The sequence below is a fragment of the Lycium ferocissimum genome, chromosome 5 (assembly GCF_029784015.1).
Source record: "Lycium ferocissimum isolate CSIRO_LF1 chromosome 5, AGI_CSIRO_Lferr_CH_V1, whole genome shotgun sequence".
NCBI lineage: Eukaryota > Viridiplantae > Streptophyta > Magnoliopsida > Solanales > Solanaceae > Lycium > Lycium ferocissimum.
Window position 1 is genome coordinate 29,828,999 of NC_081346.1, and position 17,615 is coordinate 29,846,613.

The 17,615-nt window shown below is 38.1% G+C and overlaps 1 pseudogene; it reads left to right on the plus strand.

Moving 5' to 3' along the window:
- Positions 1-11,452: 11,452 nt before the first annotated feature.
- LOC132057706 (uncharacterized) lies at positions 11,453-14,688 on the plus strand (annotated as a pseudogene).
- Positions 14,689-17,615: the final 2,927 nt, after the last annotated feature.

The window sequence follows — 17,615 nt, forward strand, 5'->3', positions numbered from 1 at the left end:
CAAATGGCCCCGGGGGAGAAAGAGGGAATTTAAAATTAAAAGTCGGGTTTGAAGGCTTTTCCCGAGGGAAGGGGGGTTGGTGACTACACCTATTATCTTTGCACCCGATGGGCCCCCGGGTTCGTGTTAGGGATGAAAATGATTTTGCGGGGCTGTTTGGTCGAAAAGGGACGATTTTTTACCCTATTTATTATGCCAAAGACACGTAACCCTGATAAATAAGTAAAAAAGGGAGTTATCTGGGTTACCCTTTGAAAAATTCTAATTTATCCCGGGGGACCGGGATTGCTATCCGATCAACTATTTTTCCCCGATCTATTTTAAGAAGGAGAAAAACCCCGATATTCTTTGGGTGTTGTTTTTAAAGAGTTCGATATGAGATTCTTAATCGAAAGGGAACAAGGAACAAAGGAGACTATGAGTTTGAAGATCGAAATGTTGATGAAAATAGGGAAAAGGAGATCTTCCCGAGCAATTTTTCTTTCATTCGCGACCCCCCCTTGGATAATTTCGAACTTTCGGAGGAGGTCTACCCTCCCACTAATCAGAAGGGTGAGATAGCCTATTTAGAAGGCTACCCCGGGGAGGACGACCCCGAAGAGAGATTCAAAAGGGAACCCACAATTTAAAGGGCCATCTCCCCCATGGTGGACGACGCCGGGCGAAGTCAAAAGGGTTCTTTGGGTTTTTTTGGGCCCGACATTTTCAAAGATTTTTGGAATTTGGGGAGGGATTTGCCAAAAAATTTCCAAATTTCAAAGCGCCAGTTCCGTAAGGCATATTAGATATAAATATTTATTGTTGGGGTATAGATTTCAACCCTTCTATCTCAAGGGAACAAGTACATTCTGTGGCCAGGTTTCGGGGGGGGGCCCATTGCACCCCCCAACAAATGTAGTTGGTAGCGAGATTTGGGAAAAATTTTTCCGGGCGGACCCCGGGGCCTCTTAGCGATCAAGGGCGCTTTTTTTTCCCTTTTTTTTTCTGTTTAATAGGGGGTAAAACCGTGTGCGCCCACCCTCGACGGGGTTTGAGGTGTCAATCGAGAAACGAAATCTTACAAAAAAAGGGAGGGTTTGTAGGAAAGACTAGTTCAAAACTTTATGATGCTTGGGCCTAGAAGCCTACAAGACACCCATCACATCTCCATATGTGTTTTCAAAAGGGGGTCATCTACCTTTTTAAAAAAAGGTTTCACAAAAAATTTAACTTAGACTTTTAGTTGAAAAGCGGTTTTTACAAAAAGAGTTGGGTGAATTTCGCCCTTATGCATTGAACGCACAAAGCACAAGGAAACAAAAAAAAAACGATGGGGGTCAACCCCCTTGTTTACCCTAGAATTGTTGTATAATTCCCGACTGAAGGTGTTCAACAAGAAATTGAAGAGTAAGTAGTCTGCACCATTTAAGATAGTGCGTGTAACAGCCCATGGAGCTGTTGAGTTGAAGCTGCTGGATTCGAACAAATCTTTCTTGGTAAATGGATAGCGAGTAAAACACTACTTTGGGGAGGCAATTGATCGCGAGAGGACCTCAGTGGAACTAGAAGAGGCTTGAGCGAGCCTGCGTAGTGTCGCGGCCGTTTGTCAGCGCTGCATAAACCCGTATTTTATAAAACGTCAAAAAATGAAAAAAATGAGAAAAATACAAAAAGTGTCGTTCCACGACCTTAACTAAGGATCTTGTTAGGAGGAAACCCAACTTTTGTATCCTATATGTTACGTTTGTTCATGTTGCAGGATGAATCACCTGATTTAGTTGGGTGACAAGGAATGGGTTCACGCGCAATGGAACCGCGATGAGGACTCGTAGCGCGGGTCGACCCGGATTTAAATTTTTTTTGAAATGAAAAGTCAAGGACAGCGTCCTTTTTCTCACATAACTCCTCTTAACGCGAAAAATCCCCTCTCCCATTCCCTTTCTAACAAAATCAAACTCAAATAATTCTACTTCATCTTTCATTAACTTCACAAGGTAAGTAGTTTTATCCTCAACACATGATTCCCCTTTCCCTTTCTCCATTGTTCTTGAGTTGTGAAAAGTTGTAAAGTTAGGGTTGATGGGGTTGGGCGAATTTAGGGAGGGATTGGTATTTCTATGATTGTTTGTGTTTTTTATGGTTAGAACATGACTCCCATTGCACAAGGGAGGGTTTCACAACCCACCATTGTTGTCACAACTAGAGGGAAGATTCTATGCCCACAAGGTGTTCGATAAAATTCTTGAACCAAGTTTTTTGTGAAATTGTGAAGTCTTGAGAAGAAATGGAACACTAAACAACCATATAAACCCTTGAACATCCACTTGCATCATAAATTCGAAATATTTGATGGAGCAATAAGAATTGTGACTCTCCAACCCAAATCCTAAAACATGAACTTGCTTACTTTTTGTTTGTTTGCTTTGAATTATAGGAAGTAGTTAGCCTCTTTTATTTTAATTTTTAAGATGTAGTTTGACTTAAGTGTGGGGTCGGTTCACCCCAAGTGTGCATAAAATAAGGTATTACCAAGATTGGGGCCCGAGAATTGAAAGGGGCCACGCATTCTAGGCTTGAGTACATGAAATAGAATTAAGTGTGGGGCCATTCCACAGCCCTTTTTAGTTATTGAATTGTACTTATCGTTTTGGTAATGAATTGTTTTGCAGGCAAAATGGGTAACCCAAAGAGTAAAGAAAAATCCATCGCCTCTTCCTCCCAAGGCACAAAAAGAGGACGAGCGCAAAACCCATCAAAGGCAAAGAAGGGACCATAATCTAGAAAGGGCAAGCATCCAGCAGTTGCCATTCCTCAGGCTTCATCAAGGAGGCCTCATACCAATCTTTTCGGTGATGGGGAAGAGTGGTACGCGGGATTCGACACCTCAACCGGATACAGTCATGAGCGAGATATCAGTCAAGTCCCTTTGGCAAAAAAAACTTGGACATATACAACCGCATAGTGGCCATGGGATGGAGTTTTATGTTTGAGCAACCGGGACCGGTGAATATTGATTTGATTATGGAGTTGTACGCTAGCATAAATTTTGTGTTGAATAAAACCTCTTTGAACCTTTGGAACATTTGGGTCCCGTTGATGTTTGCTACTTTGTAAGGGGCAATCGGAGTCCCGGACGTGCCAACTAAGCCCTCGCTAGATTTCATTAAACGACCTGATTACAAGGCTATGCAGGAAACTCTTTGTGGGGCTAACTTTAAAGCTCAATGGGATAGATATGCGGGACCTCACAGGGAGCACAGGAGCATGAGTATGAGCAATTTTTGTAGAGAAGCCCGGGTTTAGTTGCGCCTTCTGAATGCCAGAATCATGCCACTTGATCATTTCTTGGAGGTACAAAAGGAAAGGGTGTGCATAGTCTATTTCTTGATGACAGGGCGGCCAGTGAACATCGGTTATTGGATGAAGAATGAGATTATCAGAGTGTGAGAGGGAAAGTCTAAAAGGCTGAGCTTCGGCAACACCCTCACTGCCTACTTGATCAGGCTTGACAAAAAATTAGCAGACTCTTTTGATAGAGTGCTCGAGACACCCACTAACACACTCGACATCTCAAATATCATGGCCCCAGCGAACTCTTCCGGATATTATTTGACTCAAAGTGAGTAGGCCACCCACGCACGGTGTTATCCCAACTTTACATGGGAATGATGGTGGTGGGTGAGCATTTCAACATAGATCTTTCCAGGGTATTTATTTAGACCCCACACACACCACATTCTCGAGCACTTGTGAGTGATAAATCTCAGTTACCTGATGATGAAGATGAAAATTTAGCTGATCGTGTATTAGCTGCACCAGAAGAAGGGGAGGAGGCAGAGTCGCAAATGCAATGCGACGGTAATGAAAGAGAGGTGGACGCCAAGCCTAATGATGGCGAGGCTGATGATGAGGACTATATTGAGGAAGATGACTAGGCCCTAGAGGTCCCCAGGGAGTATCCCTCACCTTACTCTGTTCTTAGTTTTTTTTTCCTATGCATTGAGGGCATTGCACGAGATTAAGTGTGGGGTGGGAGGTGCGTCTCGAGATAGAGGATGCTTATGCCTTAAGATTTTTTTTTAGGACTTAACTTTAGATTATTCTTCCTTTTAGTTTTAGAGTATTCTTAGAAAAAAAAAATTGGAAAATACAGAAAAAGTCAAAAAGATTTTGTTTTCTAGTTTATTAGGCCCTCGGTAGTGGCATAAGTCATCCGTTAGGATTTTGTTTCTTTTTCTTAGTCATATAAAGGGCTTTTCCTTATGACGGGTGGATGACAACCTCCTTGAGGGAAAATTAGTCCACAGGAAAGACCATTCAAATGCTAGGTGCTCGAGTTAGGTGAAATATTGGCATATGAGCGATTTTTGTGGTTTCTTTTGAAAGCATGCCGTGAAAATACATAACCTTTCTCGAAACACTTAACTTGAATGTTGTTTGACTCATGTATGACCCACTTGGCATTGTTGATATGTTGCTGCTTGATCCGAGGGACGATATGGACCCTTTCTTGCGTTAGTTATGTGTCATGTATGTGTAAGGTGTTGTTATGTGATCTATGCTCACTATTGATGTCTAGAACTTGCCCCGTGTGTTCGTGAAGCGAAATGAAGTGTGTTGTAACTTAGGAAGTGATAGAGGCATTTCTTTGTTAGCCTAAATTTTAACTTGTCCCCACCAACCCATGCATGTACATGTTACCCTATTTAGCCCCATTGAGCCTTTAGCCTTTTTCTTTGATGACAATCAATAAGCCATACCTTTCCGTTCAAATTAGCCAATTTTTGATCCAATATTCTCCTTGAGCACTTTAATGATAAAATGATGTAATTAGAGTTGGGAGTTGATAAAAAGGGTGGTGTTTGTTGGTTGAAGTCTAGTTAAGTCTATTGGTGCACCTACAATGAAGAAAAATTTGCTTGTTAGTTGGGAAAATGAAAAAGAAAAAAAGAAAAAAAAAGAGAGAGAGAATTCCCCTCTAACTTGGTTTTGTGCATAAAATTCCCCTCTAACTTGCGTTGTTGAAAACATGGTGCTTAACTGTAAATAATCAATGTGGGATTAATTTGGGTGAATTGGTTGGTTGGTTTTGAAATTTGGTTGACAAAGGAAGTTTGCAAAACAAGTATGTTGAATGTATTAAAGTGCTTAGGGAGGTTAGTCACTATTATCCAAATAATTCCTACCCGTCCCTTAGCCTATATTACAACCATTTTAAGTCCTAATTGATCCTAGGTTCGATATGCTTATATTAGTGAAGCGGTTACACTACGGACAAGCCTATGGTATGTCGTATTTAGCATGTGATATTCCTTGTGAGAGTGAGCGTACTTGTTGAATTAATGTCCATTGAAAAATTAATAAATGATTCTTGTGGGATATATGGACACCTCTTTTCCAGTGAGGGCACTTAATTGACAATAGATTGGTGAAATGTTGGACTCTTGGGTAAGTAGCATGATTGCTTTGTTTAAGTGGTGTCGTTGAGTCATGTTGTTCTTGAAAGAAAAGTGTTCTCGAGAAGGGTTTTTGTTGATGTTTTAAACTGAAAAAATTTGATCTTTGTATGGCTTTCATAAGAATTGGCTCGATGTTTGGTTTTTGAAATATGTTGTAATAGCCGTATTAACCAAAGCCTGAGCAGACCTATTTGAATGGCAAGGTAGTGAAATTAATGTAGGTTGGCATTGGTAAGTGGTTGCTCGAGGGCGAACAAGGTCTAAGTGGGGGGTGGTGATATTTGGCACAAATATCTAGGTTTCGTGTCGCTTTCCCTCTAAATCTTAGTACTTTACTTGCTTTCTTGATGATGAAATCGTTGTATCTAGGCTTATGTTGTTATGCTCATGTGATTAGGTGCAACGAGGCCATTTTGGGGAAACCGAGCAGTTTTGATAGGCTTTGGGAAGCTTTTGCATCCGAACGTGGAGACGTGAGAAGTGCAAAAAAGTAGAGAAGAAATGAAGAATTGAAGACCCCACTTTTCATCCACATCGCGGGACGAAAGGGGGAGAAATCACTCTCTGACTAATGCGAAAATCAGGCTTTTCATCCGCATCGCGTGATGAAAGCGAGCAAAACAAGTCTCTGACAAAGTTGCACAATCAGGCTATTCGTTCGCATCGCGGAAGAAAAGCTCATGGCTGTATCAGGTGATGCGGAAGGAAATCGTAGTTACGCGCTTCAATCGGGATTAGGTCAACTTATTTTAGCTTTTAACCTAGACTATAAATAGATGTTTTATTTAATTGTAAACGGTGTGCTGGGATTTTTTGGAAGACTTATAAGCCGCCGTCTTTATTCTCTCTCTAGGTTTATTTTATTTTCTTCTTTTCAACCCTAGATTATTCATGATTTATTGTTCTTCATCTAGAATCACGAGTAGCTAAACTTCTTATTTCTAGGGTTGTGGCGAAAGACATGATAGTTGGCTTGACGATAATTATTATCTATTAAATTTCCATATTTTGGGTTGCTTATTTATTCTTGTGCTTAATTGTTTAGTTACTTGATCACTAATTAGACTCTATCTATGGTGTGTGAGTTGGACTTGAAAGAGGGAATTCAAGTACGTAATAAGAATAAATAGAGTTTGTTTGATTTAATCGTTTCGCTACTGAGGATAGAAATATACCCTTTAGCCCTACTTAGTTGGTTACGGAGAAGTAAATGCATTTTTGTTACCTCTGGCGACCATAGAAATATAGGCGTTATAGTAACATCTACAGGCTTGTGAGTAGTTCGAAAGAATATCATAAAGTTATAATTAACCCGTCATTTGGTAACCCAGGAAATAAGATAGGTAGAATTGTCAGAAGATCAACTGGATTGTCGAAAGCCATGACCCTGGAACTTTCTCTCATCTGATAAACCTTACAGTCTTCGTCACAAGTTGCTCAGTCACAAAAACACTCATACTCAATTGTTTACTTTCAGTTTTAGTTTAGTCACAACAAACATTTGATCGCCACCTTCTTGAATAGTTACAATGGAGTTTGAATTAATTGAACAGTATAAAAGCTAAGTCTATGTGGATACGATATCTGGACTTTGAAATCCTATATTACTTATACGACCGCGTATAGTTGCGTGTGCATTTGGAGCAACATAGGACCATTATTTGACGGATTTGCAAAAACAATAGTCAGATGAAACACAGTGAACAGATTACCCAGTGCAAATTCGAAGGATAGCGGCTGTGAATTTTCCTGGATTTCAAAAAAATATTCAGATGAAATCATTATTACAATGACTAGTTCAATACCTATATTCAGCTTTACTAGATATCTAATAACCTCCTAACTGATTATTTGACAATTATTTTTGCTTTATTAGAATATAAAAATTACTAGATGGAATTTAAAGTATTTATTTTAGTCTGTGTGCAAAATCTTGTGAATTAGAGAAGACTATAATATTTTAACCTGTGAAAGAATTGTGCAGCTCCTAGACATTCAATATGTACTCAACCAAGTGATCTCATTAGCTGAGAAGACTGAATTCATTTGACAGGAGACTTAATTAATAGTCATCCGCGGGAATTCTAAGTAGTTTTATTCTTTTCTTGTTTAAATTTATTAATTCTTTTCTCAATCTCTTTGATGTATGGTTGGAAACCATTATCTTCTGACGAATTAGCTAAATGTTGAAAGGATTTTTACCTTTTGTAATGTGTTTCCATATTGGATAAGATTGCAAATATAATCAATTTGTAAAATTTTATTTCGTAAAAATATAGTTCTATATTGAATAAAAATGTAATATGTAGAACTTTATCTAAAATTTAGTATTTTAAATCTTTATTCTATTAAAAGTTTGTTATTAATTGGAATTTCATAATAGGAGATATTGTTGGATTAAATCCTAATGTTTAGTGCATATATGTTAAAGAAGTTTGAAACTAACTCAAAAATATTGGGTAAAATTTTAACAGCCTAAAATATAGGAGTTTGAAACCAACTCAAATAAATAATTGAATGTTGGATAAGTTTGTGCCTAATATATAGGAGTCAAATCCTTTAGGGATATTCAGTCAAATTAGAATTGAATTATGATTTGTATTCCATAAAATCTACTTTAATTGGAAATATTTCAATATTTTTTGTAGTTCATCGTTGTGTTGTGACTGAGTTATTAGAATTGAATTATGATTTGTCTTTCATATAACATGCAAAAGATCGAGCTCCATTGAGGAAGGTTTATCGTGTCTATAAATTTTGTTCTCTAGGAAACCTTGATAATACAATGATAATAAACTAAATTCTTAAAGCGGGGTTGGAAAACCTTTCATTGTTGGACCCAACATACAATTTTGATGGAAATTATTATCCTCTTGATTTTGAATTAACTAGTGAATGTGTCCGCGTTATATTTCTTTTTCAAAATTCAAATACATATAAAATTAAATTTAATGAAGAATGAGTAAAATTGCAAAAGTATCATAGTTAAGTAGATTTATAATTCCTACGTTTAGTTTAAAAGTATTCATACGGAAAATTATGATCAAAGAGTTCTTTATCAACCACCATCTACTTCATAGATCCCAACGGAGATCTTTTCAAAAGTATCATAGTTAAGTAGATTTATAATTCCTACATTTAGTTTAAAACATCTGTTTTTTATCAAAGAAATGAAAATTTACAACAAAAATGATCAAAAAATAAAGCTAACATGCTAATAAACATGAAGTTGTGGTTTTACCGAAGATGAAAGAAAAAACCTAGAGAAAAAAATAAGAAGAAGGGAGTAAGAACACAACACGTGTTTGTTAATGTCGAACCTCTCTCTAGGAGCATGAACTTGATATGAAAAATAACGAAATTAAAATTTCAAAAAAACAAAAAAAAATACAACCCGAGGATAAAATAATAAAAATTACCCGCTAATTAATTACTAAAAAAAATAATAAAAATTACCCGCTAATTAATTACTAAACGAAAAGGAAAAAACAAAGGCATATTATTAAAGTAGTACTACTACTCCACTATTAACTAAGACTATAATTTTATCATCATCTATAAGAACATAGCATTTGGACTTGTTAATAAGTATCATCAAAAAATTAAGACTGAAATTACGTCATTGATAATTTTGATTGGAAATTGTCGAGCAGTTGTTCTTCCAATAACTTTCTGTACCCTTAAGACCATCATTGAAATCTTAGTTTAGTTCTTTGACTAATGAAGGAAAAAAAACAGAATATAAAGGCAAATTGCATTCACTAAACAACTGTGATGTGTTCTCGTGATAATTAACCATACAAAGCCATTGAATAGCACGGGAATTAGAAATGTTACATGAGATGCCCTTTCCGGGACCTTGCTAGCACGGGATACTTGCTCTAAATTACATTATCAACCATAAGGATATAACACATGTTTGTTAGGCTCGAACCTCTTATTGAAAGCACCATCTAGATATGAAAAATTAAAATACCAAAAAATTGCAACTTCAAGAATTAAAAAAAAAAAAAAAAATTAAGAAAAATAATAAAATTCCACCTGGCGATTGCCAAACAAAAAGGAAAAATTAGGATATTATTAAAGTATTAATACTTCCGTAATGACTAAAGCCACCATTTTGAATCAATATATTGTTGACATCCAATTTTTGCCCTCCAAAAATTCAAATTAACTAGTCAAGACTCTTGGATCGCAAACAGAGTAAAATATTTATTCAGAAAATCAAAAATACTTTCTAAATTAATTTTGGTGTTATTTTGCCATTTTCATTTGGCAAAATACCCTAATATATATTATGTATACTTTACGTATACTTTCAAGTGTTAATTATGTCTATTATATCAATTTGAAAATCAATTTATATAAAAAACAAATATTTTAATTAAGTACGTATTTTTAATTATCAATTTCATAAGTAGTCCATTAGTTTACTTTGTAAGTCAAGAGGTTTAATTTGTTAGTTGAATATTTGGTTTATCTCAAACTTATTTCAATTTGGTTGGATTTTTAAGATTGGCTTTGATTTAAAAGAATTGATTCCAATTTGAGTTGAATTGACCATTTCTACAAAAATGTGAATACAATTGAAATAAAAGTATTAACCTTTCAACCCAAATGTGGCCACGTTTTTAAGCCGTAAATCAGCCCTTTCTTCATTCTAATTTCAAACCAAAATAGGCCCAAAACGGCCAGCCCAACAACATACCCGATCCACTTCAATTTAATTTCCCAAAACCCTTTCGTCTTTCATTTTTTTCTTGAACAAAAACCAAACGAACTGTCACGACTCAACCCGCCATGACTGGCACCCACACTAACTCCTAGTAGGCGAACTAATACACAAGTCACCTATTCATTCAAGTCCACTTTTATATTAACCATTCGATTAGTTTTACCCATTCAAGCACAAGATAATAAAAAATAAGTCATGCCATAAAACAATGAAATAAAATGCGGAAGTCCTAACTATTACAAATCCCAAAATTCGAAAGTCACCGTACAAGGACTCTAATCTAAAACATGTCTAAGGAATGAAATATGTCTAACAATAACCACAATGTCTGGAGTAGAAATAGACATCATAAAGAAGATCTTCGGGCAGCCTGGAATGGATAGAAGCTCACCCTAAAATCTGTCAGCGACGACCTCACACTAGAGTCTCTGGATCGCAATCTGCACTCAAAAGAATGCAGCAAGGTAGTATCAGTACAAACACTATGTACCGGTAAGTATCATAGGTCGACTAAGATTAGTATCATGCATATATCATAAAAGTAATAAAATGGACAAATCAGCCAACAACACGAAATCAATAATCCAACAATATATCAACCAAGGATATTACAAATCAAGTCACCAAAGATATCAAGAATCGATCAGTAGAAACAACAAACGGGAACCCATATACCAATCGTTTCGGATACTCATTGGACCCAAGCATAAAACCTCCGCTCCGGAAAGAACCTCGAATGTGGTCCACATCAAGTACCACTCGTTTCTGGAACGAACCTCGGACCATGAGCCCATAATCTAGGTCACATACTCATTTCAGTCAACTGTGCCTTTTCATACATCTATAAATAATAGTATTTCTTACCCTCTTGTTATCAATGCTCAAATCATCATTTTGTATCACAACTACACCGAGAAGATCATTTTAACTTCTCATCACAACAACATTAACTGTAGAATCAACACAATAAATAGTGGCATGAAGCCCACACAGTCACTCAATCAATAACACATAGGAGTTCAATCGCACAAACACATCATGTATGAAGACTAGACATGCTTTCTCCTATCAAATTTACAACACATACAATCAACTAATCAAAGTCTAGAAATTAGAATGATCAATGAGTCATACTTACTCTAGTCACAAAATAAATGCAAGACACCCTTCCCTTTAGCGCCATTCCAATGGGTGAATAATTTTCTAGGTGTAAAACAACCTAACCATGGCCTTACTAAGGCCACATGGCCTTAGTAACCACTAACCATGGCCTTGGTATTCATCGACCTAGAAAAGGCATACAACAAAGTGTGGAGAGAGGTTCTATGGAGATGCTTGGAGGCTAGAGGTGTACCTGTGGCGTACATTAGGGTGATCAAGGACACGTATGATGGGGCCAAGACCAGGGTACGGACTATGGGAGGAGACTCAGAGCACTTCCCAGTGGTGATAGGGTTGTACTAGGGATCAGCTCTTAGCCCATTTTTATTTTCTTTGGTGATGAATGGATTGACGCAGCAAATTCAAGGTGAGGTGCCATGGTGTATGTTATTTGCGGATGACATAGTCCTGATTGACGAGTCTCGCAGTGGAGTTAACGCTAAGCTGGAGGTTTGGAGATAAACTCTGGAGTCTAAAGGATTCAAGTTGAGTAGGACCAAGACAGAGTACTTGGAGTGCAAGTTCAGTGATATAGTGCATGAGGTGGATGTTGAAGTGAAGCTTGGCACCCAGGTCATACAGAAGAAAGATAGTTTCAAGTATCTTGGGTCTATTATACAAGAAAATGGGGACATTGATGATGACGTCACACACCGTATTGGTGCAGGGTGGATGAAATAGAGGCTTGCCTCCAGAGTGTTGTGTGATAAGAACGTGCCACCAAAACTTAAAGACAAGTTCTACAAAGTGGTGGTTAGACCAACTATGTTGTATGGGGCGGAGTGTTGGCCAGTCAAGAAATCTCATGTTCAAAAGATGAAAGTGGCAGAAATGAGAATGCTGCGATGGATGTGTGGGCACACTAGGAGCAATAGGATTAGGAATGAAGTCATCCGAGACAATGTTGGAGTAGCCTCAGTGGAAGACAAGATGTGGGAAGCGAGGTTGAGATGGTTTGGGCATGTGATGCGGAGAGATACAAATGCCCCAGTGCGGAGGTGCGAGAGGCTGGTTAGCGACAGTTTCAGAAGAGGTAGAGGTAGGACGACGAAGTATTTGGGAGAGGTGATTAGACAGGATATGGCGCATTTCCTGCTTATCGAGGACATAACCTTAGATAGGAGGGTATGGGGGACTCCTATTAGGGTAGAAGGCTAGTAGGTAATCGAGTTTATCCTTTCTTACGAGTAGTTTTATTACTCTATAGTTTCTTGTCTCTTGATTTCTGTGAGCATCTGTTGGTTTATAATGGTTTATTTACTTTCATTATTTTCATTTTCATAATTGCTTTGATTTGTTTGCCCGTATCTGACCTTTCATATACCTTTTCTTGAGCCGAGAGCCTTCCAGAAACAGCCTCTCTACCTAAGGTAGGGGTAAGGTCTGCGTACACTCTACCCTCCCCAGACCCCACATTGTGGGATTCACTGGATATGTTGTTGTTGTTGTTGTTCTTTTAAAACGATTTGTGTGATTTGGTTGTGGTTTTTATGCGTGAGGGACAAGCCCACATTAAACCTTATTTGTACTATATTATATATACGTATTCATGATTGTTTTCCTCTATAAGGGATGATTAAATATTGAGATATAGAGCTTTGGTATTTGAATTCGAATTACCCTTTAGGGATGTTTAAACTTGATATTTTGAAAGCTTGATTATCTCATGTGAATGCTCTATAAATGGATTGTGTTGAATGTGAAACTTGTTTAAAGAAGTGAGTATGTTCTCTAAAACTGACATGAATTGATGTACCCCTATAATGGGAAGATGAACATAATACATGAGGAATAATTTGGCTATCATGATATGACTTGGGGTTCGGCTTCTATGCCATGATTGATGATTCGGCTAATATTCTATGATTTGTATCTTGTTTGTGTTTGGCCTAGCTACTCGGGAGGAAGGGTAGTCACTATGGATCCTAGTGGAGTTTGCCTAGCCATTCGGGAGGAAGAGTGACCATCGAGGGTCGATAGCCCCGGTGGGGTTCATGCCTAGGCATTCGGGAGGAAGAGTGGTCATCGAGGGTTTATAACCCTGATGTGGTTTTGCCTAGCTATTCGAGGGGAAGAATAGCCTTCGAGGGTGACAACCCTGATGTGATGCTACTAAGTCGATTTAGGAAACTTTAAATGGTCATCCCTTTGTTACATTGATTTGGGCCTGTATTGGCATGTGTTACTTTGATTTGTTGTGAGTGGCTTGATGATAATGAACTTATTCACTTATGAGTGGTTGGTTTTTGAATATATTGATCTCTAATTGAAAAGGCTCAAATGGTAATAAATGGTATACTGAATCGGAAAAGATATATATTTGTCTTGATGGTGCTCTATTGATGATTTTTAGTTGTACGATTAATCTCGTCTTTGATTTTAGATTATTCTATTGGAACAGTTTTCACTAATCATTATTGTATTATTTTGTTATATTATTTATTGTCCCCGAGACACTCACTGAGTACTCAGTACTCAGGCATACCATTGTTGTTTTTTATGGTATGTTAGGTAACGAAGAAGAACAGGTACAGACAGATCTCGCGGATTAGGAGTACTTGTTGCTTTCTAGACTTTTGGTGAGCCCACACCTTTATTCATGGGACACCTTCTATTTTACTTATTGCTTTTATTTTTCGGGCTGCGTCCCGAAGTTAGAATATTATTTATGTCTCGGAGAAGCTCTATAGATAGTTGTCAGAATTATGGGTAGATTGTCGAAGTCTCGTATGAGTTGTTAGGTGTTTTGCCACGTTTATGACTATTTATTTATATTAGACTTCCGCTGGTTTTATTCATAATTGTGATCACAATTTATTTAGTTATTTATAACTTATTTAATTAAATAATAAAATATTATTAAAAAGGGACTTGTTGTTATTAATGCATAAGGTGCTTCCGGTGTTGTTCGTAGCATCGGATGCCTGTTACGTCCAGGGTGGGTTTTGGGGCGTGAAAAGCTTGGTATCAGAGCCTATGTTTAGATGTGTCCTAGGATGTGTCTGTGTCTGTGGAGTTGTGTCTAGTGTAGTCTTCCTTGTGCAGCCTGATCACCTGCATGATCAAAAGACTACCAGGACATTAATAGGTGTTTCTCATTCTTCTTTACTCTAGATTGTGCTATATAGCTTGAACTTCCGTTAGGATCATTCTGACGCATTTGATAATTCGTGCCTAGCAGAAATGGCCTTAACTCGTGTCGTAACTGCTAATCAAGGAAACAATGGTGCCTCTGGCTCACCATCTGGCGGACGAGCCGCAAGGATCACTAATCGTACCACTGTTGAGACTAATGCTGGGATTGGAAATGACAATGGAGACCAAGCCCCACCGGCCAAGACTTCTTTGCTCTAGGCGTTTGCACAACTGTTGGAGCATAAGCGATATTGGGTCAATGTAGAATGTGATCCAAATGCTTACCACCCTTGTTGCAGCCCAACTTCAACGTGGGGGTGCGGGTCCGGAACTTGGTGGTAGAGAAAGGCTTAAGCACTTTTTGGGGCTGAATCCGCCCAAGTTCTTTGGTTCACGAGAGGAGGATGATCCCCAGTACTTTATGAATGTGAGTTTCAAAGCTCTAAGGGCCATAGGTGCTCATGGTTCTGAACCCGTGGAATTCGCATCATATCAATTAAACGATATTGCTCATGCTTGGTTCGAATTGTGGGAGATTGAGCGAGGTAATAATGCTCCAGCTCCTACTTGGGCTAAATTTGAAAAGGCATTCATGGAGAGGTTCTTGTCTGATGAGGTGCAGTTTGCTATGGCTACTAAGTTTAAGAAGATTGAGCGGGGAACTAAGTCTGTTCGTGCGTGCAGCTTGAAGTTCACCCGTCTGGCGAGGTATGCGACGTATATGATTCCGATTGAAAAGCACAAGTTGACCCGATTTGTGCGTGGTTTAGTACCACATATCAAGTCAGTATGTGCTGCTGCTTCCATGTCTCCTATTTGTACATTTTCATCTTTGGTTGGATTCGCTAAGCAACAAAAGAATTTGAGGGGCTAAGAGATGATAGAAAGGGAACAAAGTAAAAAGGCCCGATCTGCGAGTGGTTTTATTGTTTCGTATGATAGAGGGCAGTGGAAAGAAAATTCTGCACTTCAATAGTTTTTTCTCAGTCTAATGTGGGCGTTCCATCTGGTGGACAAGGTTAGAGGAACAACGATCAGAACAAATATTCGCAAGGCAGTAACCGGTAAGCATTCAGATGCGAGGATTGTGTTTGTCACCATTGTGGGATTAGGGATCATATCAAGAAAGATTGTAGGAAGTGGCTTCATGAAATGGCTAACTCTTCAAGCCAAAGGAATAATTCGTTGGATGGTAATACTAACAACACCCCTAATGCTCGTGCTAATGGGGCTAGTAAAATGGTTGCTAACACCGCTAATGGGGGACAAGCTCGACTTTATGGTTTGACTTGTAGGGAGGCGGCGTAAGACCCTGACGCCGTGGTCACAGGTATTCTAACTATTTGTTCTCTTGAAGCGTATTCGCTGATCGATTCGAGTTTGAATCTTTCTTATATAACGCAATATCTTGCCTTTGATTTTGGTGTGGAACCTAAGCAATTGTTAGAACCCTATACTATGAATACCCCCACTAGTATTCTCGTTATTGCTTCTAGAATCTATAGAGATTGTGTAGCCGTAGTTAAGGGCCGTGAGACTACTTCTGATTTGTTGGAAATAGGAATAGTGAACTTTAAAGTGATTATGGGGATAGACTGGCTTTCTAAGTGTTATGCAATACTAGGTTGCCGATTAAAAATAGCTAGGCTTGTATTTCTGGATGAACCCGTAATGATTCGAAGAGTAATATCGTTAAATCTCGAGGTAGACTACATGTGTAAATCCCTTATTCCATGCTTAGGCTTGTCTAGTGTAGTTGTGGGAGTCTCTGTGAGGACCATATGGTTATTGTTAGTGAATTATATGAGTTTTGTTTAAGATAGTTTGCAATACAAAGGAACACTAGCGAGAATTTTGAAGAATTGAGATTTAGTGAAAATCTTAGGCCATAACTTTTATTCGAGGACAAATGATCCTAAGGGGGAGATAATGTAACATCTCGTAAACCCGAGTTAGGTGTGTATATGTAAAAACTAGTATTAAGATGATACTATGGCTATATTAATCCATTCGGGATGAATTTGAGTGATGAGCAGTCGTTTTAAAGTCAAACCAAATAGTGAAGTTCGTAAGAGTTCTCAAACTCGTCTAAATTGCGGTAGGGCTGACTTCTAAGAAAGGTTTCGTCAAAATACATTGTGAATTTGGGAAAACTTCCTCATAAAAGTTGTAGGTATTTGAAATACCTTTCTAACGGTAGGTCGCCCAGCTCCAACGGAGCTCTGTGCTAGGAGTTATGCCTATTTTACTGAACATCATTAGTACAGTGTAAAAATTATGCGTGTGCGGCGCCCTGGGCGGATCCGTAGGCCAAATTTTCAGGAAATTCAAAATTTTGACACTGCCAAAATAGATACACTGTGCGCGTCGGCCTGGGCGACGCCTCAGGAGACGCACCAGGCCATTTTATGCCTGAAGCGATTTTTCCCGAATTTTATAAAAGCCTAACTTCGTTATATTCATTCCCACTTCATTTTGGCTGACTTTTTGAGAGGAAACAACCTTAGGTTTCCCCAAAATATATAAGGTAAGTTCTTGATCAATTCCCATCATTACTTCATCAATCTAATATCAAATTAACCTTAGTTCATCTCTCCAAATACTAGATTCTTGAAAACTCTAGAGAGGAGAAGAAGGGGCATGTAAAACTTGGTCTAAAAGGTATGAACTTTGGTTTCCCTGATTTAATTAATGACTTTTAGGCTAGTACGGATTATACTACTCGATTGGAATCCACTAATAATTCACATGAGGTTCAAGAACATGTTTGTAGGCTTAGAAAGCCCTAGTTTTCAAAACGTAAAGAAAGTTTGTAGAAATGAATAAAGCTTTAAGCTTTCTCATCTAAATCCATTGTAGATTGATTGTTGAACCTTGGGAATTCCGTTTTGCTAGATTTTAGCGGGATTTGAGGTATGTCTCTTTTTGAACATACTCTTTTGAAACGATTTGTGTGATTTGGTTGTGGTTTGTGTGCGTGAGGGACAAGCCCACATTAAACCTTATTTGTACTATATTATATATACGTATTCATGATTGTTTTCCTCTATAAGTGATGATTAAATATTGAGATATAAAGCTTTGGTATTTGAATTCGAACTACCCTTTAGGGATGTGTAAACTTGATATTTGGAAAGCTTGATTAT